A 23,517-nucleotide genomic window follows, 5' to 3' on the forward strand; every position below is an offset into this window, starting at 1 on the left:
GCAGTGGGATGCAACAATGCAGTTCCTTAAGACTGAGAGGAACTTCCAAATCAGAGTCAATTTACCCAGAAATCCCTGGATGTCCCAGATGTAAATCTCTGATTCGTGTTGGTGTTGCATTTTTCTGCAGTGTAAAACTAAGATACCTCACCTCACCTAAGTCATTTCAGCTTCCAAAATCCTATGCTTGTTTATCTTGAAAACTAGATATTACATAGGACACCTGGGCATCTCTGTCCTAAGTGTTATGTGTACGAGAAATTGTGCACATTTCACAAAAAAATCTAAGCATACTCTGAAACTGATGCAATTTTCTATTTGATCTAAATGGGTCTGTCACACAGCACGGTGTGGTGAGATTTGTGCTGACATATCTACAGTGCCCTCCAAAATTACTGACACCCTAGATAAAGATGAAGAGGGCCATGTAAAATAAACAATAGGTAATAAGCCATCTTGTATGCTCAAAACATGGGGAAATTCTATTACTTTAAACTAATACAATAGCTCAGAGAAAAAGATTTTGTTTAACAAGTTATATTTCTTTCATGGAGGTGAAATAGAATTTCTCTGTCGACCATAACTACTCAGTTTGTGTCTACAGTCAGATGCACAGAAAGATCCTGAATATTTCCATCATCCCATCCTCACATGCAGATCTGCAAATCTTTTAAATCTGATTTGTAAAACAGATAAATAAGATGTAAATATGCATGTGTGTATGTACAGGTATTCATTGGTGTGTGTTTTTGCATATAGTTGTGTTTGTGCATGCAATGTGTGCATGTGTGTGCATGTGTGCGCGTGAACATAATGAATTCAGCACACTTGTTGCTCCATTTAACCAGGAGCAGTGCGTTGTGTTTCTCACAGATGAGCTGCCGTAGAAATGTCATGGAGATAAAGAGGGCATCGGGGACGCCTGTCTGACAAGCAGTGATTAAAGAAAGTGTCCCACATGGAAGGGACAGCTTGGTATTGCACAATTTAATTATATGATGAATAATTCAACATGCCAGCCGAACCAATAAGTGGATGGAACATTTCACACACGGGGTAAGTGTTTGATTGAAAATTATACATTATTAACTTTAAGCTTTGATCTGTTTTCCTTTTAAGTGCTCTCTGTTGCTGTGGATGCAAATGGCAGTTGTGGTGGTGGGGGGTGTGATGAGGTGAACTTGCATTATGTGGGTGACGGTGGCTGAGGTTCAGAGCCGAAAAAAAACTCCCAGAAAAAAACTCACGGGGCAATTTCCTTTAAATCATATTTTGCTGGGCAATGTTGGACATGTGATATCATGTCATGTAAAGCTTGTAAACAGTATTATTGTAATACATGCAGTATACTACAAGCATAGTGTGACACCACAATTTCTTTGTGAACAACAATCCCCCCCCTAGTCTTGACACTGAAGAACCTTGCTGACTGGATGAGTTCCACAACTACCCTTAACAAGCAGTTTTCTCTGTATTTGAAAGTGCTCAATTACACTCTAGGGATTAAAGAAGTGCTGTTATAGAAATAAAGTTTGTTTTATGTATATACTAAAGTTTGGGTCATTTAAACGTACACATAGCATTGATGCCGCATGAGTCCTGAGCAGTATTTGGGTTGATGGCGAACCATGACATCATCACCCAATCAGCATTTTGTTGTCCGCACCAAGTTACCAGACAGTGACGCAGGCCTTTTATGAAAGAGTTTTGCTTTTACCCTTCAATCAATTCCTTCATCTGACCTGCAAAGCAGGCCGTTTCCTGGGAGATTGGAAGATGGCGGAGAGAGAAAAGGAGCGCGTCACGGAGAGCGTGTCTGAGCAAAAGCAGCGCTCGCGTCTGCTAGCAGCGGGGGAGAGCGATGGGAAATCCAATTAGGTGATCAGTTACATCTCATTGATTAACCCGCACAAAGCACCTGACTGGAGTATTGGACACAGCCTCCGCGGCCCTGTGCATCCTGCCTTCAGCTATCGATCCAGGATCATCTTAGCTGAGCCCAATCCTAACCCCAGCTATTATGAGAAGGATGTCAGAAATGATCGGAGGAGCATCGCCATCGGCGCTTAGAATACCATTTATACCTAACAACACATATGTATCGAAACAGAAACCCACTGGGATACTGCCTTATATTGTAAACCATACATTTTAGATGGCCCAACTCGTTTGCCACGAGCGCCATTTTCCCATCATCCCCAGCATCGACCCTTTATGTTGTTGTGGTAATTGTTATTAATATTAATATGGATGACTTACACATTTTACATTTCTATACAATTGTTTATTACTGCAGGTGGGTGTTTTCAATAACAAAGTAAATTCCTTTCTCAAGACTATTGCAGTAGTGTCCCTCCAGAAACTTGAACTAGTCACCACCTGCTGCCACACATCCTATTTCCAAACAAGCCTATTTAAGGGACAGAGAGCTTATTCAATCTTTTACCTTTTGTACTGTTTCACTCCTAAGTGGGGGATCGAACCCTGCTCCACCCCACAACAGGCAGAGTAATGTTCAGGACAGAATCGATGAGAAAAGGCACCACTGATTTCCCCCCCCATCCCTCTTCAGTTCAAAGAAGGAACGCTTTTGAAAGCAACCACAGCCAATTAAGAACCAAGGAGAGACATCACACTGGGGGCTAAACTTGCCCCAGGCACACCTTCTTTTAATCCCTTCATACCACTCCTACTCCTGCAACTGTGGCCATCATCAGTGCCAGCCCTGTTACAGATCAAAGCAGAAAGCCACAGGCAGCGGCTCGGTAACATGAACAAAACACTGTGCCTATATTCAGCTCCATTACATTCACCTGCCATTCGCCAATTGCAGGGCAATTTTCACAGGAAATGGGATTCTGCAAATTCTGCGACTCAGATATTTTGGAACATACACAGTAAAAATGTCCAGTGTTAATTCAACTCGAACGGAGTACATTTGCTCCAGTTGGGACCATGTGCACTTTGTAAGAGTTGATTTGACACTGAACATTTTTCTGTGCGTAGAGGAACAGGAACGCTCTGTCAAAAATCTATCAGTAACACTTGCAATAGGGGAGAGTGGGGCAAAACCGGGGTAAAATGCAGATGCATCTCCCTATTGAACTGTGAAAATGTATCCCACTGTAAGTACATGCAGAAACATTACATTACATTTATTTGGCAGACGCTTTTATCCAAAGCGACGTACACTACTGTAAGCGCATAAGAAACGCAATAGGGGACGGCACAGACTGCAAAGCAATGTCCAGCTGCATGAGAATTTATTTATTTACTAAGCCAGGAAAATAAAGAAGACCTGAAACAGATACTCTTTTCATCTCACATGTTCATTTGGCCTCAATTTATTTCATTTAAATTTGTAAGACCTTGGTAAATCACACAAGATCTCATGAGCATGTACCTGCAGTATGGTTACTAAGGTTACTAAGAGTGCTCAGAGATGTCACTATCTGTATCTGTTCAACTAACAAGATTCTCTGTATCTGTATTCAGGTAGAACTCGAAAGTGGGTGTGGTTTAAGTCAGAAATTGTGTAAAAAAAGAGAACTTTGGTTATGCAACTGTTGTATATTTGAACCACCAAAAACTGAACATGTAATCTGTCAGAAAGTATAATAACAGACCACTTCTTTTAAAGCTGTTTTTAAAAATAACACTCACCTAAACTCCTAAAGTAGCCATAAAACCACATTTTATAGTCTTTAGTGATAACTCTAGCTGCACCAGACCCTGCAGGTGCTATGGGAGCAAGCAACTCTGCCAAATATCTACCAGCTTCAACTATTTCATCATCTTAGTCCAGTGCTAACGGTCAGAAAAAAATTGGACTTCTGCTAGATGGCTACTATCACTGTAGGCTAGCTAGCCAAGCAATCAAGTCAGCTACTGCTTCTAGCCTCATTCACTTCCACATTATGCTCACGCTGGATGAGGATGGAGTTGCTAAACTCTGCTGATTTTATTTTTGGTAGCAATCATCAAACGGTCAAAGACATATCAGTGTAAATAAACTGGCAGATGAACACAATATTTCTCTCCCTCCAGTTTGTGTGTGTGTGTGTGTGTGTGTGTGTGTGAACTTGTAATCCTACCTTTGTTGGGACCAAATGTCCCCATACAGATAGAAAGATGATGAACATTATGCATTGGTGGGACCTTTTTCTGGTCCTCACAAAGTCAAGAGGCTGTTTTAGGGTTAGGATTTAGAATTAGGGTTAGGGTTACAATTAGATTAAGGTTAGGGTTAAGGTTAGGCATGTAGTGGTTGGGGTTAGGGTTAGGGTTAGAGGTTACGGAATGAATGTAGTCAATGGGAAGTCCCCACAAGGATAGCAATATGGGACTGTGTGTGTGTGTATGTGTGTGCGTGTGTGTGTGTGTGGGTATGTTACAGTACCTCAGGAATACGAACCCATCAGGGACTAGGGGTTTTTCTGAAGTCAGATTACTGATGCAAAAAACATTCACACAGTACAAGCTATAAAGTCAAACTTGCTGAGCCATCGCTTCGAATTTTTCCCTTTTATACTCAGATTGCTTTATACCACAAAATGTAAACATTATTAATTTTGCACTTTTAAATTGAGTGCCTTTATTCCCCAAAGTGTAAAAATGTGACTTTATGAAGACAGAATAACAAGCAAATACTCAGAATACATAGTTTTCTGCTGTCAACGTGTAGTTCCAATGCAGATATAAAATGGAGCATTCCAGTTCGTTCAAGTTGCACACTTCCCGGTATCCATCCACTTGGACGGAATGTGGAATGAGAGAAGACTCCGGTAGAGAAGGGAGCAGGGGTGCATGTTTGAAATTGGAATGCCCTCCCCTTCATCCACACTCACTGAATCTTTGTCAGCAAGAAATATGGGCGGGGGGGGGGGTTGGAGAGGAATTATTGGCTTGTCATGCAGAGCAATCCCTTCACAGAATGTGTTTTAAGGAGTCTCTGTGGGATGCCAGTCTTACTCATGGATCTCATTTCAACTCGTCCTCTCGCCATTCAAAGTCCCTCGCTTGTCATTTTCAATCGCTTGTTTGATTTCACTTTTTCTCTTTATGTCTTTTAATGTTTAGCGTTTAATTCATTTCAAATCCGTGAACAGTAGCTCCTCTTGCTTATGCACACTTCTAATAACACATCAGTGGTTAACACCTCCATGGCATTCAGTTAACAGGGGAAGGAAGCACAGAGAGCAGCAGGGGTGTAGTAGTGAGTTTGACATGGGGGGGGGGGCATTTGCTCCCCTACAATAAATATTACAATTAGTGGAAAATTTCATTGGCTCCACCAGAGTCAGCTATGGGTATTAAAGCTACAATGGTATGCTAGCCTCATCCATCCTCACTTGCGAGAGCTGGAATAGTTTTTTCTTTATTGCTCTGTATGTATGTGAGATACCTCCTAGTCAGTAATAGGCTAACACCCTCAAGAGGACAAAATAATGAAAATATCATGTTTAACAAACGTAATTAACCTATATTTAACTCTCTGATATTGAAATCTGTGAATTAAATACGTCACAAATATTCTATTTTTAGACACATAATTAAATGCATACATAATAAATGTGCAATAAATGTGTCTTACACAGAGTGTGGGGTGCAGATGATGCATGCTAATTAAGTGAGGTTGAAGAAGAGATACTCTACACCTCAACAGCACTGCCCCTCCACCTCTTTACCCATCCAAACCCAAATCAATTCCCCTCTCTTCCTACCCAACTTTCACTCTCAAGAAATGAATAAAGAAAAATATTTTGTCACAAAAAATCAACTACACTTTTTTCGCTTCCACACCATCATCGAAATGCTGTTCAGTGTAACGTTATGTAAATATGTAACGTGCACGTGTGTCAACACAGTAATGCAACACGTTGCAACAGATTACATGTTGGACTGGATCCGTTTCTGTACTGATTTTGTTGCCATATTTTTGGATGAATGCAGGAAATAAAATCAAATGAATACCGCCAAATCAACCATTGGGCTGTCCCACTTTTTACCCGGCTGTGATACTTGCAGTAAACTGTAGCAAACATTACAACGCATTAAAGCTTCAGAAAATCTACCGATAGCTAGATTCATGATGGAGCCAAAGGTTATATTCTCTGATACACACAAGGTACCCATAAATGTAGTCAATTAATGCATGCTCAATGTATGATGTATTGAATTATATATAATTTCATAAAAACTATAAAATGCAATTTGAACAATGCAAGCTGCTTATTGTACTACGTTAACAGTAAAAGCACAGTATTCATAGTACCTTCTGCCCATACGACTGCAAATGCAGTGGTGCATGATTTCATGGGGCAATTTTTTAAAGACTGAAAAGGAATGATATGTGCTGTATCAGGTGGACTTGTTGACTTAGCTCCCGCTTACAAAATAAAAGTGCATGTTGAAGGTCTTTTATTTTTTTTTGTTTGGCACAATTATAGGGGGAGACAACTGCTTCCATTATTTGGGGGGACATGTCACAACTTTCTGCCACTGGGTGTGAAAGGAGGCTTCAACAGCATGTTATGTAGTCTGACACGCATAGCAATGCGATTTTGTTCACAGTAAATTAAATGGCTGAGAATAGTTCAAAATAACTAAAGATTTCACACTTAAAAGGCAGGTAAGTCAAAATGTCACCTGCACCATATAGAAATGTAGATGAACTCACACAGTAAAATACAAGATACATGCATACGCAGTAACATGCATACAAAGACACATACGCACGGTGAAATAAGCAGCAAAAAGGCTGCAACTTTTATTTTACTTTCCCTTGGGAATGCGTGCCATGTTAATAAAAACATTAGCAGGTCTAATCTGTTGATTTAATCAAATGAACAATACCACAGCTATGAACACAAAACCACATTAATGAGCAGTGTTTCACTGAACACATTATTTCATTTCTGATTGAAAAAAATTACATTAACTGCTTTTAAAGAAATAATGAAGGAGGTAAACACATTTCCCAGAAAGGCTGCTGACATATAAATCATTAATTTATGATTTACTATGTGGATTGTTCCATTAAGATTTTGAATTAGGAATGTTTATGAGTGATATTATGAGAGAACATAGTTGACTGAGTTTGATTGAATTATCTATTTTAAATTAAAATAGATAATTCAATCAAACCCAGTCTTTTTTAAAGTAGAATTTAAATTAATAATCAGTAAGTGATTAAATATAATCTTTGAGCTGTTTGGGTCTTTCTTAATTGAGAGCCTAAAAATGTTCTTTGGTTTAATATTTTTTCCCTTGTTAGTCACAAAATGACAACTTCCTCTATAGACAATGCATAGGAATTACAAAAAGACAGCATCCACTTGCCATTCCACCCTATGACGTTTTCTCCTGAAGCTAAAAAGGGCTGTGCTTGATTAGTATTGCCTAAATTGGTCCTGTAAGTTACACCAGCTGACCAGATCCCTAACTCTGATCTTTAGCCACCCAACCATCTTCCAATATAAAATGGCTGTCATGCATCACTCAGATGGGTACTATACATTGGTAGGCAGCTGAGGTGAGACTCTCCCATTTACTGTGAAGAGCACTATGACTATGAAAGATATATAAATAAATCAATACATATCGATAGTACACATTATTACATTCAGTGTATCACATCATCCTATTGTGTGATAAAAGTGGTAATAAAATGCAGCCTCCTTCAAGAGTCAGAGATGAGAGCCAGAAATGGCTCCGTAATATCTGCAAAACTAAAGTTGCTGTTCTTTTCCTGTGTGATATATTCAAAGAACAAGATCGCAAAGCATGCTGGAATTAAATTATTTATGTGCTTCACAAGCACCTTTCTCCAGGGCAACTTGGATCCAGCAGCTTACTTTGCTTTTTTATTTTTTATTATGGCAGCAGTGTGGTGAGCACAACAATGAGCAGGGAACCCAGTGCTTATAGGTCAAATCCCAGGCTGAACAAGTGCTTTATGCTCTTGAACGTATCCTTAATATATATAAATATTTTCATAGTGAGCAGTGTGTAGGACAGGTGTTCTGAATATGAGTGTCCAGATAAGCAAAAAAAGCACTAATTTTCTGAGAAATAATCCAGGTCAAGCCTTTACTTCTGGTTATGAGACAAAGTCCTTAACTGATACACTGCACCGCTGTCTTTAATGCTTTAGCCTTGGTATAAATGAAGCTTAAAGAAGCTCTTACCTCTGCGAGCATTAAAACCACCCGGGACGAACCTTCCCTGACGGAAAGCCCCACAGCACTGCATTCACTTTACCAACTGCTACACAAAACCTGTCTGCATTGACACTGACAAGTCCCATGGGGTCATCATACAGAGAGAGGCCGGAAAGACAACACACATCGCAAGCAACGTCAAAGCACAGGCTTGACAAAAGACATCGATTTTTGCCATAAATAATAGAATTGAGTTGGACACATTGCTGTTAGCAAAGACAAGAACTGCAATGCAATGCAAGACTGTCATGCAAACGTCATCATCAAGGTGTATCTGCACAAGGCGAAATGGACAGCTCACATGGTCTAACCTTGGGAGATTCCTTTTGTTCCCTACAGGTGTTTAGACAGTATCTACTGTACATTGGCTACATTGGGGGAAATCTCAATATAAATGCCCTCAATAAAAGCTTATGGAAATTAATTCAGTTTACCTCAGGCCTTGGACCTACATTACAAAGCTAACATTCATAAGTTCATCTTATTCCACTATTTCCCTGATAATGCTATTTCAAAATGCCTGTCTTGTCAGGTGTTTTGCTCACAACTAGACACATTTTAATTTATTTATTTATTTATTTACTTCACCACAACACAGTAATGGAAATGTAGCTGCTGTAAGAGTTCAACATGGCCTTTGTAAAGCAACTCATACTGCTATGGGGGTGTGATGCTCACAGTGCTTCCAGAATGGGATGAGGGAGGTGCATTTCAATAGAATGCTCTGTGTGCTAGAATCTCTCTCTCTCTCTCTCTCTTGCCACCTCTTTCTCACTGCCCCTCTCTCTGTCCTCTGTCTCTCTCCATCTCCACCTTTCCCTCTGACTCTGTGCCTCTCTGTCTCTCTCTTTCTCTGCATCTTTGTGCAGTTGACCTGCTATTGTGCACTTGTTTCATGCTGGCTTCTCTTTTTGACTGTATGACTGTTGACTTTTGAATATGACTGTAAAAATAGTGACTGAGATAGCAACAGAATAAAATGGCATTATTGTTAACTTAGCTTAGGAGAGCAAAACCCAGAGGCGGGAAATTATATCGTAAGACGCACTGTAAAGCACAAAGTATAGATGCTTATTTTACCAAACATAAATCCTAGCCTAATCTAATCCTAATCCTAACATCACTCATTAAATGCCTCAACCATAAATGTCTCAAATTAAATTCCTTGTGTAGAAATCTAACCACACATTCTTGTTAATATATGTAGTTGCACAACAACCATTTCAAAAGTCACTATACTCGGGTTGAACATCACATATGTTTAGACAAACCGAAACGGATAGATAGGTAGATAGCTCTGACACTCTGGAATTCCCTATTTACGGTACAATTGGTGTTCTGTAGTAAAACATATATTAATTCCTGATTAGTCCATAATCTATCATTGAAACTTTAAAGTTTTAACTTGACTGGCCAAGAGTGTAGATGTTTCTAAGAGTTACACTGGAAAACTATATTCTGGTTAAGAGTTCTTTTATCATAATGGATAATGTGTACGTGTAGGACTGGGGTTTTCAACTTTTGCTGATCCAGCAGGGATCTCTCCACCCAGGCTCAAAAGCATCCACAGGGCAGGGAACACCCCCCATCCTAAGCCAAATAGGATCCTACTTTAAAAAGGTTTTCTTGCACCGGGAGAGGGGAGGGATTGCAGTCGTGGACCTGGAGGGGAGATGGTGAGATCACAGACTTGCACCAAGGGGGATTTTTGACTGTGGACCTGGGGGGGAGGGCATGGGGAATATACAGCATACACACACACACACACACACACACAAATATATATATATATATATGTGAGCTTAAAATATACAGGCAGATTTTCCCTACACCCACTTGCTTCTTCAAAGGGGAAAATCGTCCACTAGGCTACTCTGAAGAGTCGTTTGATGTCCTAACCATCATAAAAATTATCTGTACTTCCCGTTTCTCTTCAAAGGCACTTGAATTATACAAGCGTACAAACAGATTTTTGGCTCAGTGACTTAAACTGTTGACATGGTTTGCATGCATTAATGAGATCAGTGGTAAATAATAAGCTACGAAATACAATTACTATTATAATTATTATATAAAATAATAATAATAATAATAATAATAATAACAAGGGTTTGATTGGGGTTTCTGGCATACATTTGTAGTTAATGTATCATCAGTGTTTTATCCATAACAGGCCTACAATTAATGCAAGTGTTATTTTTTCAGTGCAGACAGGTTTTTTTAAATTCATTTTGATATTCCAAAAACTGTCAAACTAGTTTAACATTTGGATTTAAATTTTACTGAAATTTTAAAGGAAGGAATAAAGAAAATTTGGATTGAATCCAAGTCCTAGACCCCACATCATCAATGTGTATCTAAACTCAGACTAGCACAAGGTATCAAATAGCACACGAACCTGTGCTAGGAAATACACCACAGTATGTAATTACACTACATGTTTGACTTTTTCTGGAGAGTTTAGAAAATGCTGGGCACCACAGAAGAGAGCAGATGCGATCCCATTCCTTCTTTCTATCTCAGTTCATGCCTTGGTCAGTTATTTAAATTTCAAAATGACGATTCTCATTTTGGCCCTGCAAGTGAAATAAAAATAAACCTAATTGGAGTAGGTCATAGCACAGTTCAAAAGAAAATGTTGTGCTCAAAGGCATATTATATTGAAACTGTCGGTAATTATGCACGATGGGGATGGCCAAATTTAGAACTCACGATCAAGTAGTTCCTCAAAATGAAATTTGACTAATGAAAAATGAGTACATCAACCAAAGGGAAAATAAACAGTTACAGCAAAGCTTCATGCTGATTATAAATTTTCAAGTTCATGGATCGAAATGCTCAAATGGCTTTTTTTTTTAATCACTGCCTTTAATTTACAATAGTAATTATAAAGAATAATTATAATAATAGATTTTTCAAACCTATTGAGTTCTTTAGCAGGTTAAGGTGATATATTAAATGTTGCCTGGAAACTTCTCTCTCAAAATCCACTCTGCCAAACAAAATGTTAAAAATTTAAAATCTTTAAATAATAAAGCTGTTATTTCAAATGAAAAGAACTGGCCCTGAACTCAGTTGAGGAGTTGCTTTTAGCTAAATTTCCATTCCATGGATGTAGCCTGCCCTAATAATGCAATTGGCGGAGCTTCCATCAGCAGATTCACCTTAATGCGATGACATTTCCAGACTGCAGGACTGCCGATGGCAGCTTCTCTCACTGGGTGTTTCCAGTCCACAAGAAGCACAATTGAAAAGTAGAGCGATGTACAGTCACAGGTTCTTTCGAAGGGCACATAGTCGGAGTGTGTTTTTTTTAATTTTTTTTTTATTTTATCCCACATTGACTGCTTCTTGTTCATTTATTTGTGAGCTTGGGAAATGTAGCATAGTGCCAAAAATGCAGACATTCTAAAGATAGACCATTCTGGCATTTGTGAAAGGAACTCTTCATCAGAGGTCATTGATCTTAGAAACCAACCTCAATAAAGCCACGTATGGACAAACATGTTCCCTTGACACTTCCACTTTTCTTTTTAATTGTTAATTAAGTAATAAGGCACAAACTTGACAAGCATCCAACACTTATCTAACTTGTCAATCACTCTAGCTACTGCTATAAAATTACAAAAAAAACTATAAACAGCCTAACTAGCTAACCTCACTTTCCCATGAGGGATATTAATCTGGATGTTTCTATTTACATAAGTGGTGAACATGTAAAGCAGTGGACTTTTTGGCACAAACGACACATCATAAGTTTCATAACGTCATGTTTTGATATCATCTAAGGACAGCTGCGTTAGATATGTTTTCTGATTAAATGTTGGCCTAATGTTAAAACTGTCTATATTATTGTCCTGGTTTTCTTAAATGTAGCCCACCTAATGTTGAAAGTTGTTAGCCCAATAACATTAGCTACTGTCAATAGTTCATCCTCTTTTTAGAGGTGTGCAGTGATATTATACACAGGTAAAGGTGAAGAGGTGTGTCATGTCATAGCTGTTACTATATTGTGGATCATAACACAGATGGAATGCTAATGTGACCAATCAGCATCCAGGAGCAGGCTATTCATTTTATAAATCATGATTACAGGTAAACATTGATGGGCATTTATATTACACCGAATCTCACTGTATAGACTTAGTCTTTAGATTCCCTACAGCCGTGGCTTTCAAACTCAGTTCTGAGGACCCAATCTGTATGCTGGTTTTTGTCACAACCAATCTCTTAATCAATTGCACTTGCTGGAAACGTGTTTAAGCTCTAACATAATTTAGTTTCACTTACTCCACAGCATAATGCAGGTTTGACTCATTGCTGTTTACTCTGTAATTGAACTTTTCATTTTTCACACAAAGTTTAGTTTCAGCACTCAGTTATGCTACCAGTCAGCCTATGATTCAATTGATTAAAATGTAGCCTATTTCCAAAGGAATCGTTTGTCATAGTGCACGTTACACAGAATTAATGCAATAGTTGATCTGACTGATTGAAAGTCCCAGGAAGTGAATTTGGGATGACTGTCCTGATCAGGGCCGATGGATCATACTGCCAGTAGGGCATCATAGTTTACAATGAGCAGGTCCTCCTGATGGAGAATGCATGAGGGTTGCAGATACCCAGCGACGAAGTAGCACTAGAAACCAAGCTAAATATTTCCTTTGGAAATCATTTTTTAAGTGTGTTATGGCTTTTAACTTTGTCAATTAAGTATTTAAAAAATGGAGAACACAAACAAACCCTCAGGGGCAACAAAATGAATTGCCATTATTCATATTATGTAATTTCATTTAATGTGTTTGTTATTCACTCGATGGATGCTTTTAATCAGAAAAGCATTTCTGGAGTGCTGAGCATCCCCGTGTTTTTTTGCTCTGTTCCAACCATAACCCTGCTGCTACTCAGCAGTCAGTGTATGAATTTTAATTAACTTATTTACAAGTTAACGAAATGGAGAGGTAGGCAAGGTTATACAATCGGCTAACACATGACCAATTTCCCCCAGCACAACTCTTGTTCCAGCACAACGCTGCTCTGCACAAGGATCCTAGATTGATAGAGAGAAAGGGATAAAGCAGCATAATGTCAGGTTTCTTTTTAACTGCACCATGTCAGGACTCTGAATTTCACCTGGTGGCATTAAGCATTGCTATGTGGGACAGGTATTCTGAATAAGTGGGCAAAGAACCAGGACTCCAGCCACTTAACCTGCATTTCTGCAGAAAATATCCAGCTGCATTAATGGAACATGTATGGGAAAATGCTCTGATAAAGTGATTTTGCCAAGCAAGTGAATCATAAAAATTGCATGAAGGATCCACCACTGCTTCTGTGAACTCCACTTACCACTTGCATGAATACTGTATTAAAACGCAATGCTTTTTTGGGAAGGGGCCGATTAAAAAAACCAACCTGGATCACACATATATGAGATAGTGTCCTGCACAGGGCAATTTTACAGAATCGCTTTCAGAGTCAGGAGCACACATAACCACAGCTGTTCACAGCCCAGCATCTTCACACATACACACATACAAACACGCAGTTGCACATGCAGTGCGCTCCATGTTTTGGGACAAAGGCTTTTTTTTTTCTTGATTTGATTCTGTTCTCTACAATTTTAGATCTGTAATCAAACAATTTACATGTGGTTTAAAGTGCACATTCTCATCTTTTATTTAAGGGGTTGTTTTTGTACTCCTCAGCTTCACCATGTAGAAATTACAGCACTTTTTATACATGGCCCTGAAATGGGGGGACTGTGTATAACAAGCGCTGTAATTCCTACATGGTAAAACAGTATGTAAATACCCTTCAATAAAAACTGAGAATTTGCATGTTAACCATATGTAAATTGCTTGATTGTAAATCTGAAATTGTGGAAATTGCAGAGCCACATCAAAAATACATACAGTATATATCTTTGTCACAAACATTATGGAGTTCATTGTATATACAAGTATATCGGATAAGGAAACTGGTCAAATGCAGTATATACCTTTATCCCACATTAGAGTTTACCAGCCCTAAATGTCACTGTAGTGCAACTACAGTAGATGTCTAAGCCACAGACAAACAAAAAACATCAGTCTGGACAACATATTTCAGAAAGGTTCTTAAAATACAGTCAGATTTCTCACCCTTGCTCCAAACATTTTTGAACAGTACTGTAAGGCATTAGTATGCTGTTGTCTCTGCCGTAATGATTCAAAGATGAAGCTGCCAAAACGCGTGCTGAATGGGAAAATCTCAGGCCATTGAGTTTGCTCTCAGCTTATTTTGTCAACATTAACAGGACATTAAAATTAAATTTGGTAATCCTCTTACATATTGTCACACAATGATATTTGTAAACCATGCCAATAAGTCTTACACTGAACTAATGTCATTCATTGCATTTGAGAATTATTTTTTTTCCTAAATGAAGAAAAACATTTTTCTCCATTGCAGAGGCCAAGAGAAAATATCACCTAGGCCAGGGCTGGCCAACTGTGTTCCTGGAGATCTACTGTCCTGGGTATGTTTTAATTTCAACCCTAATTTGCCACACCTGATTCCACTAATTAGCAGCTTGATGAGATCTCTAGCTGTTGAATGAGGTGTGCTTTGTTAGGATTAGAGTGAAAAGCTACAGGACAACAGATCTCCAGAAAGAGGGTTGGGCACCTCTGATCTAAAATGACCCACCCCAGCCACACCCATCTTAGTTCTGCTTTGGCTGGTGATGCTTACTCAAGCTTACAAGAGTAAGAAAACAATACTCCTGGTTTTGGTTAAAAAGTAATAATGGCTCAAGTATGATTCTGGGATTTTTGATGATTATTAGGTGTCCATATTACATTGTGTCATGACCAGAGCCAGCCTGAAAGTTTAAGTTGGAAATCACAAACAATAAGGTGTTATGATGAGCAGTTTTAATTGCTTTCTGTGTGGTGTATCCCTTCTCCCAGAATAAGGGATATACCATTGAATATCAATATACTGACAAAGATAAAGAGTTTGTTCACCACAACTCAACATGCTGTTTGTCTGTGGCAACCAGCTATCCACTCAACTGCACACACAACAGCCACAGCAGATGATGTCTCTTTCCTTTCTGAACCAAACAACATATGGGAGCAATTCACCCAATTAATGAAAAGAGCCATCCTCTTCCCTCCCCTCATTCTCATGCATCCCTTTCCCCTGTGGTTTCCAATCACAGATGGATGTTAGACAAATGGGAGTGCACAACAAGACAACCTCCACAGCACTAGATGTAGGGGAGACCAGGAAGTACATAGGAAGCACAAGTAACATAGTAAATACATGACGTGAAGAAGTAAAGGTGTGGGTGGTGGCTGCACCTCCAACAACAAGCAGTATTTTTTTTAAATAAAGAACTAAATGATGTTCGCTACTACATGTTGTACAAAGAAATAAAAACTGACGCACAGTAGCCCTGTTTTATTATTTTTATAATGCAATTTTGGGCATGCTCTATGACAGCGTTCTGATTAACCGAAAGACCATAAGGGCACCAGTCTGTCAATTTTTCTCATATTTGATGCCAGCAACTGTTACTGCCTACTGATTTGTTTTGAAACTTTAAGCACTTGTTACTGTTGCTACAGTTGTTATTTCCCACCACTCTGCATGAGATCTATTAATAAATTAATGTTTTTTTAAACACTCCATGATTTCTGCCTCCGTTTCATCAGTTTTCTGTCATTTTCAACAATTTTGCCATGACTGCTCCGTGACTTCAGTAAATATTTTCAGTGACAAACACCCAGCCACGTTTAGAACTGCTCTAATTTTATGACACACTGCAAAACCCACAATAAAAAACAATTTATTTCCTGTCTTCTGACTATCCCCACCCCCACCCCACCAAACATGTCATTTTCCTTTCAAAAGTGATTATAATGCACTTATTTCAAAGATGTTCTGTTCCACGTTTATTAGAAACAAAGCCCTCCACGCTCATTATCGGTGAAGCCTCTGGCTATTTACAGTTCCTACGTGCCTGGGGGTGACACACCAGCCAGCTCTCTCACCGATTCCTAACTCTGTGCATTGGTGTAAACCTAAAAGATTTTTTTTTTTCCAAAGGTTTTGGAATGTGCGACGAATGGGCCTGTCTCACTGCTGCAATGTTCCCCTCACATTTAGAAGGGCATGTCCTAGTACACATGTCCTCTGAATCGTGTATAGCCAAAAAAAAAAAAAAAAAAAAACGCTTTTATCATACTACCAATCCAGCAGGGGACAGGTGCAGCTATTCCACAGGAGGGTTGCACTTCTGCAGCTGCCACTGGCAGACGGCAGGCACCCAGATCAACCAAAGGAGATTGGGAATACCCTGCCCATCGAAAACCTCTCCTTCCCTGAGCAAAGTTACCCATTGTCCATTGGGACTCCCAGTCCCAGTGAAGATTCTATTCACTGCTGGGGAGCCCAAAGCACGGGCCATTCAGGCTGTTGCACCACCCAGGTGCCACTGGAGTATCTTCTGAAAGCATCTGGCAAGGAAGCTAATTCTATCAAGCATCCGTTTGAAAAAAACGTTAGAATGTTAATTAAACTGTCAAAAACATTTTCGTTTTCTGCTGCATTTTTGCATCCTCCCCCTCTATACACACACACACACACACACATAAAAATGTACAGACTTATAAATTAATAGACTGATTGTTTATGAAGTCTAATTCCTTGTTAAGTTATCTTCTGTATCTATTTGTGCACAAGTGAAGAAAAAACTGCAATGGAAGAGGTTGTTTTAACCAACCCCTGAGAATAACAACATATTATTTTTGCATTACTGTATTACAGGGGAAATAACAAATTATCTTTCAGTTCTGGTCATGCTTATTACTAAAAGCTTAAAAAGGAAAGACAGCTATGCATCACTGCAGTGGCCAGGAAACAGATACAAATTAGATTTCCTGTAAAATTACATCTTGTGTCATCTGTTTTCCCTTATGATTTCTGAAAGGTCAGAAAGTCCAAAGAATACTTCTCTATTAAGCTCTGTTGTAGTCAGGGCCTTCGATAATAAATAATAATAATAATATTAATAATCATAATAATCATCATCATCATCATCACAACAGAAAAAACCTACAAAATGCCCTCAAACCCTTTCTGCAGTAACCACCGGAAGGCTTGCAAGCTGTAGTTTGTCCTAGTAATGACTGAAAAAGTCTGCTGTACCTGCTCTCACACAAAAGTGCAAAGACAAACTCTCCATGGCAACACTCTTAAAATAGCAATCATCACATACTTCCTGGTAGGCTGCCTCCCAGAATTGTGGTTGTGATGAAAAACAACCCCCCCTCCCCCCAACACCCCCCAATGGACAGAACTTCCAGCTGAGCAACTGGTGGCAAAAATCCCAGAATGCATTGTAGTTTCCAAGTATAACCTACAATTCCAGAACACTTTGTATAAAGCATATATGCATCAAGAATAATGAGTGCATATTGACAAGAGCTGAATGTGTTACAGCACATAGTGAACAATGGAATTAGTACTGAGGATTTCACACACATGCTTTTAGATCACCTTACATTAGATACATTATGAGAATGTGAAAAGACATTGAAAGAAATGTTTGCATACATACACTAGAGACATACTGTACTTCACATGCAGTATTGAAACCACTCATGGCCGTCTTTGTAATGCATTGTGGCATTAATGCATTTCTGGGGAGTCACTAAATAAACTGCTGACATCAAAATGAAATCACACAGAAATCACCAGAATCACTGAAAGGACTGAAAGAAAAGAGAAACGTGGCAAAAAGTTACAGAAAGTACGGTAGATGCATTTAGCTTGAAACGTAAGCACTATCTTTAATAGATCGTTTAAGCACATGCTCTTCTCAGAATATATCAGGGTTTTCAGAACGTACCAAGGTAAGTGTGCGTATTGCTTTTAAGAGCTGCATTTCATGATAAATGCAAGGCTGACGCTCAAGGACAGCAGACTCATCTCAACGTTTTGTTTTTCTCAAAAAAGCAACTTTACTAACAGGTTTGAAAAGCATACAAACACTCAGAAAACGAAGGAAGGCTTTGTAATCAAGGACATGCTGTTTATAACCCAGGCTCCCTGGCCCTCTCCTTAATGACGAGTCAAGTGAAGACTAAGAGAGTCCAGCCAGCGAGACAAAGCAAGAAAGGGGGTCCCACAGACGCTTCACAAAGTGGCCTTTTATTCAGCAGCAAATACGTAAATGGAAGAGACCTTTCCATGGCCTGGGTGGCTCATCCTCCTGTGAGACAAGGCTCCAGTGTGTGGATATGCTCCCCAGTCTGGTATCAAATCTCGACTGACTCATATCCAACTGTGGCCATTATAGGTGTCCATAGAGATCAGTCAGCAGGGCTGTCCTAATCTTATCCTGCACTAGTGAACTCCAACTGATCCTGCAGTCCACCTTCACTAGATGAGGATGAAGTATCCTCCTCAATGACTGCGGCGGGCAAAGAAGCTGTGACTGGTGGATCAAGCTTCTGCATATCCAGTACAATCATATGCACAAGGCTGGGTACATACAATCTAGAAAGCATTTTTGTCAAATTTCAGTTTAAGTGTTTCCTTTAAGTTTCTAAATGTGTGCTACATTTAGTACCTATCCTGCTGCATGGAACAAAAATAGTCTTACTTGCCTCTTGGTTTCAGTGGTTTAGGTTGTTTCTGGTGGATAATAAGCAAGGTCAATCACTTTTTTGGCTTGGTTCACAGAAGAGCACCACTGCATGATGTGTTTGCTCAGTTGTACTGCTACAGTGGCACACCTGTGCAACCTCTCCCAGGCCTATACCACTCTACTCCGAAAGCAATTTAATGCAACCAAGCAAAAATACAGTGCCTGAAACAACACTGGAAGTATATAGAAACAATACAAATTTAAACACAAATAGCCCTTTTGACCATAAATTCTAACTGATATCATACTGGTAATTATACCTTAGGCATTATACACTTCCGAAAAAAGAACGAAAAATAAATGAAAAGCCAGCGGTAAAGAACAAAAAAAAGAAAAAAGGCTTCTTCTCAATTAGGCACTGTCTCAAAACATTCATATTTGCCAGCAAATAAAGGCTTAATATGGAAACAATAATCATTGGATATGCTGATATGTTTGTCATTGTGGAAGCAGGGTCTTTGCAGATGCTAACAGTTGAGAAAGAATTCTCTTGCTTTTCTCGTCTGTTTATTGTAGACTCCAGATGCTACAGATATGATGAATTCTGAGCCGTGTTTCACTTCCACTGGTGAAAAATAGCTTTGCACCCTCTAAAGAAGAACTGCATGCTCTTCCAGAACAAAGCAGATTTATAGCTTGCCAAAGAATATCTGGACAGATAGAATTAGCTTTTGCTGCCCAGGCAGTGGCTCTGTACCTATTGTAGTGTGATCTGTGCAGACTCCTGTAAACTTTGGATAAGAAATCCATTCATTAAGTCAGACCACAAAGTCTCATGTGCTTTCTTTTGATATACTATCATATTCGATGTTCAGTAGTATTATATTATAAATGTAAAAATTCCCGGGTACTTTAGCTAATAATAGCCACAAACATGTGTTCAGTTTCTCACTAGCAGGCTCTACAGTGTGAGCAAGGATTGCTACTAATCAGCGGCTGATTCACTTTCATTTAACTGTCTTAAATGAGGTCGTGTGACTACTGCAAAAAAAATAACAGACATCAGTTCACAAAAATCTGTTTTCTTATAAATTACATTAGCTGTGAAGTGTACATCTGCGGAACTTCCATGTTAGATGCAAGCAGGTACACAGGAAGACTGCTAAAGACTCATCTGTCTTGAAAATGGCTGACCTTCCAAGTATGCAAAGCAATCAGGATGCTTATAAAATAAGGGGAAGGTCTATGGTTTTCTTGTTCATAACTCCCTTCTTGTTTCATACATGTGTCTGTACAGTCATGCGTATTTTAATAATCACTCCTGATAGGTGCCAAATACAAAGAAAGAACCATTTTCAAGGGATACTCCCAGCCTTTTTGTTTTTATGTCTTTCCTGCTCTCATTCTCTCTCTCTCTCACCACCCCATTCTTCTTCCACAGAGAATGCTGACCCTGCAGGTTTCCAAACATAATTTTACTTCCCAGCACTGCGCCATAATCAATAAACGGGGATTTATCGGGGTTTGTAAACAACTGTGTGAGAATGCTCCTGTTTGAGATTCACAGACGTGCTCATCCTAAAATCAATCAATTAAGTCTTCTTGAGTATAAAGCGTCAATTAATTAAACAAGTGGCCGTGGCAACACTATCCCAAGACATACTTTGTACTGGAGTCAACACAAAGGAACTGGACCTCATAAGCAATCAATGTGTAAATGCACATGTGCATTAATTTGTGTGTGTGTGTGTGTGTGTGAGTGAGTAAGAGAGGGAGTGGGGGAGGGAGAGAGAGAGAGAGAGAGAGATTCTAGCACACAGAGCATATGTTGGCATCCACATTCAAGTTTTATAAAGGCAGTGACAGATCAGATCAGATGAGTTTGATTAAATGGTTTAGTGAGCTTCTGTGATTACCACAAGAGCTAGCCCTGGCTGGAAGTTGTGCCATGTAGCTGTGAATTTCCTAATGTTAGTCCCTGCCTGGACCACTCCTGTGACAATGCTGCCATTTCAAATAGCAAACACTGAGCTGAGGATGATGAGGGTGAGAGGGTAAGAGACTGCGTGACCTCAGCGTGTGAGTGAATGTGGGACTTTGTGCTGATCACACACTGATGGATGTGCTCACACTGTGGAGAGAAGGGAGGAGGACCTGGACGAAGTGGATGCAAGGCAAAGCTTACGATGGAGCTTTGGTTGAGGACCCTGTTGTTATAACACAACTGGCAACACTGGAATACACAGTTCAGAAACACTAAAAAAAAATATATATCAAAAGAGTGTTTCTTAACACTACATTTTGAACAGCAAAACAAAGCTTCACTGTCCAAGCACAACCCATGTCCCCATGGTGCCTCACACTTAACGTCTCGTGTTTGGATGTGTGGACAGCTGGTCACAGAAATGCAACATTTAAAAAAACAGATTATATAATATCTGTGTATAAGGTCAATATGTATGAAGCAAATTCTGCCATTACATGATTTTTCAAAGATTCCCTGCGGTCAAGTGACACAGTGTTCTTGGAAATACTTCTGTCGGCTGCACTTCATTATCTGTTTGTCAAGATGATAGTATTCGGTTGTTTGGGCAAAGGTACCACTGGCCAGCAATGTCTGTATGATGTCTTCAGGCTTTTTGTGTATGTTATCTTCTAGTTAAGCAGCCAGTGAACTGGGAAAAGAAGCTTTACTAATTAGAAAATACATTCTTAATGGTCTCCCGGGCATAGTCATCATTATTTAAGCACTTTAGCCTGGAGAAACATAATTCAAACGATACATGTCTAACATCGAGGGTGTTAATGATGCACAGTGGAGATGCAAATTTAACAATTAGTGGATGTTATTCTTCCCTCTGTGAAAGTAGACAGTAAAAAAACACAGCAGTCATAAAAGCAGGGACATTTTTCTCTTGTGTACCCCCTTAACCCTTAAATGTTTCATTTGAAAAAAGAGAAATAACAATTAAGACGCTGAACATTCTGACCTGATACACCAAAGTAAACTTGAATTTAAAAAAAACTGTTAAATTGAACTCCTGTGAGTAAATGCCATTGACACTCTTTAAAAGGAACTTTATAAGGATAATTACTTCACAACTCCAACCGTCCTCCAGCAGACAGTGCAGAGGGTGACATGCTGATAATTACTGTGTTATTAATTCTTCCAAGCCTCAAGGTTCTCATATTTTACACAACGTTGTCCTTTTTGGCGAGAGATGAAAGGAATGAGACAGCAGTGTACAGAACTAACCTCTTCTGCCCTCTCCGACAGTAAAGTAGCCTGATTTTTTATTTTTTTTGGCTGGTCTTTGGGTAAACCAAGGCCAAACACATTGGATGAAAATAAGTGCATTTACTTATTAAGACTTCTATATATAAAACAGATCTCAAAACGTAATGAATAAACACTAGCTTGTTGGTTTTCATATTGCCCAATTGCTAAAGGCTGTTCTGATATAAAATCATATCGTGTCCCAGGTGACCTTAAAGTTGAGTCATTGGATAATGAGGGGCCAAGTTGGCTGGTTTATGCTACTTTGAATGGGAAAACAGTATACAAGCACTATAGTGGGCAAATTACAGTTCATTAAATCTGTGAGGTGATTTTTGTGTACCATATCGCCAGATAAAATACGGTCTGAAAGAATTAGTTTTATTTTCATTGTAAATGCATCTTTACATCAGCTTTGTATTTTTAGAATAATGAGAACCCAGCATCCTCTGTTCTGTGACAAATCAGCTCATTGTGCCAAATAGTAAGCAAAGTAACCACGTCAATAAAAGGAGCTTCTTACTTGTTTTGGTACCAATAAACTGACATGTCACAGTCCGGTCCTAACCCTATTTTAATAACCCTGCTGTTAATGATTATGTGATGCAAGGGGTCAATGCTGAACAGACAGTAATGCAGCATGTTTTGGAGGGAGGTTGGGTGTGCAAGGCAAACCCTTTTCTCCAATTTCACAGAACTCAGAAACAGTACCAGGCGGATACCAGTCACCCCAGTCAGTGAAATGGCTTGCATCATTCCTGAATATCATGTTCATCACTGTGTCTACTGGCGGTCAGAATTTCAATCATTATTGCCAACATGTTGCTGATTGTTTCACACTTTTAATATGCTTGTGACTGTCTAATGACACTATCTATTAATACTACGGGACATCTGGACATCCTGTCCACTTGTATTGTTCTCTCTTTTTTCAATTGAATTTTTAAAGATATTGGCACACAAAAATTTACTCACCATGGACAATAAAGTTATCTGATTAAAGTCGAATGAACCTGACACCAGGTTTACCGAACCTGAAACGTCACTGGGAGCCTAGATTCAGAGTGACATCAGGCCCGGTGTTTGTGAGAGGCGAAGGCCGAGCGAGCGAGCGAGCGAGCAAGCAGCATACGCAGCAGCATGTGCGCAGGGTGCAAAGGGACAGGCAGGAGAGAGAGAGAGAGGACCTCAGCACTGGGGGGTTTTAAGTTGTTGCTCCTCTCTCTACAGCCGGGACGCGCACTCAAGCTGTGCACCCAAAAAAGAGCAGTGATGGACGGGCCGTTAGGATGGCGGGGGGAGGGGGGGGGGGCGGTAAGTGGACGGTGCTGCCGGGGCTCTGACTGCAGCATCGCCCTTCACAGGCTTGGGCCTTT

This window comes from Anguilla rostrata, chromosome 13, assembly GCF_018555375.3.
Source record: "Anguilla rostrata isolate EN2019 chromosome 13, ASM1855537v3, whole genome shotgun sequence".
Taxonomy (NCBI): domain Eukaryota; kingdom Metazoa; phylum Chordata; class Actinopteri; order Anguilliformes; family Anguillidae; genus Anguilla; species Anguilla rostrata.